Below are 6,192 nucleotides of genomic sequence, written 5' to 3' on the forward strand. Positions count from 1 at the left end.
CATTGTTTCATATTTGAGATGCTCCATTGGCCACCGATGCTCCCCAGCTGCCTTTTGAAGTTGAGCATGGGCAGCGCATGCATTGCTTTGCGAGCCATGCTGTATTTGAGTCTGTACTTGAAGCCCCGCCCACTCTCCGCCCATATTTGTCATTGACCTTTGTAAATACTGGCTTCTGATTTGTTATTAGTCCTGTTAGTCCCTCATTAGTACCGCCTTGTCTTCATTTGCAACTTCCCAGGAGGAGTGGCCCTTTTTACTTCGGTTGTTACACAGTACATCTTCTTAAGTCTGTAAGCACTATTTTCTTTAATCTTACTGCAGGAGGGTCTCTTGTGTGCGGTTGCGACCACCGGCTTGTTGTGTCTTAAACTCGTAGCAAACTGGGAGATCTTCAGGGTCTAGTGAAGATAGAAGGGGGCAACCCAGCGATGCCTTCATGCATTTGGAATGCAATAAGTCACGCATTTGCGAGAGTTTAAGCTATTGGCCTTGTAAATGACAATGCCTTTTATTTGTGTTTTAAAAACCAAAACATAAATAAATGGCATTGTCATTTACAATGCCAATAGCTCAAACTCACGTAAATGCGAGACCTATTGCATTGCAGATGCTTGTTCGTCTGGCAACCTCCTCCCTTGTTGTTGGGGCTCTTCATGCTGTGGGTGGTACCCTTGGGCCTCAGGCCCTTGGCCAAGTTAACCACCTACCTCCTGATGCCTCCCATGTGAGCAGGCCTTTAGTCTTATCTGCAGACTTTTTTTGTGTCCTCAAGCACAGTGTGAGGGGGGCAGGGTAGGGCCTGGTTTATCTACTAATAGTACACATGCCTCACACCCTGAACCGTTCTCCCGTCCCTTTCTTCTGGTTTTCATCTTTCATATGGAAGCAGATCTAATCCAGTGCTCGCCCTTCCTTTGAAAAGAGATGTTTCCATACTGCCTCTCTACCCCACGGATAGGGCGTGTAGTATAATGGATTCATTGTTTCATCTTTAGCCACGTGATCCATATTCTATTTTTGCTTGCCCCACATGACCAAAGATGGTGATCTTGGGAACATCACGTGACCTTCCTGTAATCGAATTCCTTTATTTGCCAAAATGACGCACATTTACAAGCGGACAACCCTAGGATTAAAAACTGGACATTAACGTTTATCCGTCATATCCGTGCCAGCAGGCCTACGTCCTACTTTGCAGATTTGTGCATAACTAGCAACATACATGCACGCTAATGATAATAAGGGTGTAGAACAGTAACTATGTAGTACATTCATGCCAACATTTTAGAAGAGGAAAGTAGGAGATTTTAAAAAAAAAAAAAATTTGGGACAATGTACTTCTACCATTGATATCTATTGAAGGGGAAGCAATTTCAGGCGAGAGACCGCCAAAATAAATCAATTTTTGGCTGCATAAATCGTGAGTCTCCCGCTTGAATCGTGTCTGTTTGCGTGCATGATAGTAGTAAGAAGTAGTTGCTTCACTGTACTGCTAAGGTGTTACCAAACAATATTACAACACACCACAGCCTTGACGGTCCAGGCGCACGTTCACTGTTCTTGCGAAAACCTGCAGCTTGTATCCTCTGAAGGGTGACACAATGGCTAGGTGGTAGACTTCCTCTTCTGAAATGCAGAGGAAATTGCAACATTGTGGGATCTTCCGGGGCTTTCTTAGAACGGGTTTAGCTTCTTGATTAGCCTAGCAAAACATAAAATAGGAAACATTTTGTTAGAAATATACTGTGTAAAGCTCGGAACCTGGTTTACAGTGTGACTGTCAGAATTTTGGATCAGAACTGAGGCAGACTTCCCTCTTCTGCCAAGTTAGCCTTTAGAGTTTTATGAAAATGCAACTTGTGTTTCTCGACCAAAATAATTGTATCCCTAATAAGACAATTACTTTATCAACAAAACTTCTAGTAGAAAGTTGGCCAAGGCGTAGGGAAGACAACACTCTAGCCCTAGTTTGAGAATAGGTTTATAACCTCTCTTTACCCCCACAACACAACAATTCAACATGAACCACACAGCTCTACTGACTGACGGGAGTTTACAGGCACAAGCAAGACTGCTAACCCTCCTAGCACCACAAATGAAGTCCACTGTTTCTCGTCTTATCCCATTCCACTTTCCCCTGTACAGCTAATACCATGATCTAGCCCGATCCCCTAGTTCCCTTTTGGTTATGGAGGTAGGAGTAGCTTGGGTGTGGAGTTGGTAGCATTGGTGATTCGCTGCCATTACCGCAGGATCGTGCCTACCACAGATTAGTGTATGTGCCTGCACCGGACAACCAGTCTCTTGAAGAGCAAACCTCTCAGAAATCTCTACCAAATCACAAATCGACCCCACTTCTGGACCTCTAAAAGCTGGGCCTTTGAGCCCTAAGAGTAGAACCTGTCATTTTCCTGCTAATCTCATATTTAAGGAAATCAAGAATATTAATTACTTCACCGAAAGCTGCTACCAGATTGTTTAATGAAGACCAAGCCTGAAAATTATTCCAGTGGTGCTCATATGACCTCAGGGTAAAAGGGTGTCTCGATTACTATATGAAATCTACTACCTCATCTGAGCAGCTTCTAGATTTGAGACCTATCTTTTCAAATGCCAAAACCCCAGACGTAGTTTGATCCTGGTCTGTAATGACAGAAAAGGACTAGCTAGAGATGCGACTAATGAAAATTCACAATACGGTTCTACGGGCATCTGAGTCAACAGAGGGAACAATGATCTCCTGGTCCACTTTGGAACCAACACTATTTTGACCGGTCGTTCTCTAGACAAAATCTGAGATATTTTTGGAAAGATTTATGAAACTGAATATGCCAATATGTATCCCACAGATTTATCGGTACTAGGCAATCTTTATGTATGAGGGATGATAAGCTCTGTTGTTATTTAGAAAGTCCTTCTTCTAGGCTGATCCCAGGCTGAAAAAACCTCATGCCCAGCCTGTGGAATAAGACTGAATTTCATCCATGGAAGAGGATTGCCCATGAAACAGGGGGCTTATTACAAGCCCATTGCGCCTCCGTTGCGTCATTTTAATATTGGGAAAAGTGACGTACCTGCATCGCAAGGGGTTTGTAAATTAGCCCCAAGGTCTCTGCACTCCCCTTCCACTGTGAACCCCCTGGCAGTCCTGCCAAGTACCACGCATCAGGCGTTAGACTAACGCATTTTAATGTGGTAGTCCGCATCACCGCATTAAAATGCAAAGTCACGCGTTTACTGCGCCTCCTTAACGCAGTCGCAGGTCCCCAGCCTCAAATTGACCATTGGGTTAGCCAACGCCAACCAATTAGGATTGGTTGGTTTAGGGTTGCATAAGGGACAAAGTCCTTCCCTTTTTCGTCCGAGTGAGTGCCAAGGAGAGAAGAGGGAGATGGCAAACGGACCCTCCAGCAAACGGAACATGTATATGGTGAGTTTTTGGGGCATCACACCATGCCATATTTAGATGTTGCGGCCACTACTGAACCTTTTGGAGCTGCTTGACAAGCTCTTTAAATTACATTGATGGCACGTTCCAGTCTAAAACTGCTTAAACAAGGCCTCTGTGTGCATAAAAAAGAATGTTTGTAACAAATGAACCTGCTAAAGCTCGTTTCATATGTCACTAAATTTATAATTAAATTGGGACCTCTTAAGCGTATTCCCAGACAAACATAAATGCATGTACCTGCTTAATGATAATTGGTGCAGGAAACAAAAAACAAGATGTGGTCAAGGCGATTTCCTCTTTGAAAGAAAACTGCTTGACTCCAAACGGTGGTGCCACTTTGGGAGGGTTCGAATGGATAACTTGTGTTTTGATAATGGGACGAGAAAGGCGGACGATGAGGCAATGCAAAGTAGTGCTATGCACTACTTTTCACTACTTCGCAATAAGGGGGCTTTCCATGGGTGGTACATGGGTGTTCCCATGCAACCACCTATGGGTTTTAACACAAATCAATATTTACTAACAACTGGAGACAGGGTTTTCTGCCGAAACCTTATGCCTTCTCGAGGCAGGCGAACGGAAGAAAAAAATTTTTACTCCATACTTTTCAAACTTTGCATAAGTGCTGCATTGTACATCACATATACAAAGTGGGAAGAATATTAATGGTACCATGCTAGCACAAAAGCTATGCTTGACAGAACGTGCACACTCTTGCACTATGGGGCACAGGTGTGTGCATTGGTGCATGACAGCTAAAGTGCGCCAGTACTTAGGGAGAGAAAAATAGCGTCATATTTCTCCCATAGTTCAGAATCCAGTCCAATCTTGACCAAAGGAGCTTCACCCAGTAGTTTGGGAGGCCTAACACTACGAAACCCATGTATTCCATGCATGCCTATATGGGTTGGCCAGCACATGTGAGTTGCAAATCAAAAAGAAGAAATACACACTTAGGGGCAGATTTACTAACATTTTGTGTTGTGGATGCGCCACATTTTTGGTGCAGCGGCGACACAAAATGTGAATTGTGATATAAAAAGCCACGCAAATCAGATTCATGTGGTTGTGCATGGGATTTTCCCTAAAAAGCAATGCATTATTTTGCATTAGGGAGACGTACCATTGGTGGAGCATGAACATTCCATCCATCCATCCATCCATCCATCCATCTATCGAATTTGCCAAGTTCCCAGATTCACTAAAGCTAGTACAGCTGGAAATGCGTCGGAAAGATGTGCCTCCATGAAGCTGGTATAACGACGAGAAATGTATTTATTTCTCCTCTTTCTATACATGCTACATTCAGCAGCACTCACAGAAAAGGAAAATCCCTTTAAGGATAGCCCTTCCTACACAAAAACAATCCTGCCTGTCACGCAGGCACCCTTGCACCATGCTGCAATGGTGCCTGAACTGGCGCTAGGCAGCACACTGCGCTCCAGCGCTAGGCGACGGCAGAAATGCTCCTTATCTCAGTTAATGTATAGCACATTTCCGCTGACTCCCTTTCATGCCACGCAGAGCAGTAATTTTGCTTACAATCCTGCTTTGCGTGAAATGTAAGTAAATCTGCTGCATTCCATAAAACTGAGAGGGCAGACACGAAGAGAACCCTGGGTGCTTCTGCAAGATATGCTCATACTGAAATGCTACAGGATGTGTCACATAACTGGGTGTCAAACACAGAAGCTTTTTTCACACGCATGGGTAACAAAACTCATGCCATCCACGTTCAGCACACTATCGCAGCCTGGTTCTTCTTCACGAATGGAAGGTGACACAGGACTAAGCCATTCGGTTACAGAAGGTCTGCAGCTCATCAGATTTTATTCTACATCCTCTTTTATGAACTAGACAAACTCTGAGTGATTGCAATGACATATTCCAGGGCACTTGATCTCTAAGAGTATTCACTGTCGGAGCATTAAATGTCATTATGAAAATTGTGATACCGCCAAATCTCATTCCACATGCCGTCACAAATGGAGGCAGAACACGGTGAACCAGTATCATCTCTAACTAAATCCCAAAGAACCTACCAGGCCCTCATTTGCATGGATACAGCCTTGACAGATGATGTCAGACAAGCTCTAACAGATTTAGGGGGAGATTTACTAACATTTTACGCTAGGTTTGCATCACAAAATTGACGCGAACCGGCACAAAATGTTTATTTGGAATTTACTTTCCAGCATGCAAAGTTGCCTGAAAGCAATACAAAGCAGCTCTCTGCACTGTTCTGCATTACTTTGCATCAACAGGGGATTCCACTGGTGATACATGGGTGTTCCCATGAAACTACACATGGCTTTTGAGGCCAAGCCCCATCTATTTAGAGTAGTAGACAGGGCTTTGCACCAAAAAATAATGACTGTTTGTGGCAAGCTTTAAAAGGAGAAATGCTTTTATTTCTCCAAGCTTTTTCGAATTGGCATGTGTATGGCACTGTACAGAACATTCCTGTACAAAACAAGACTCAGACACCTTTGAACTATGATGCAAAGGTGTGTGCGTAGCGCTAGGCAGATTGATGGTGCACCAGTGCTCGGGGGCGAGCAAGACAGGGCCAAATCTTTTCTTCCTAGGTATGGTGCTGTCCTGCTCTCTCCCTCTCATACAACGCAGCGCAGCACCAGTGGTGTAACTAAACTTGATGGCATCCCATGCAAAGTTCACGAAGGGGGCCCACCATGCTCCGGACCCACTCAGGGGCCCCACTGCCTGTGCACATTGCC

Source organism: Triturus cristatus, chromosome 2_2, assembly GCF_964204655.1.
Source record: "Triturus cristatus chromosome 2_2, aTriCri1.1, whole genome shotgun sequence".
Taxonomy (NCBI): Eukaryota; Metazoa; Chordata; class Amphibia; order Caudata; family Salamandridae; genus Triturus; species Triturus cristatus.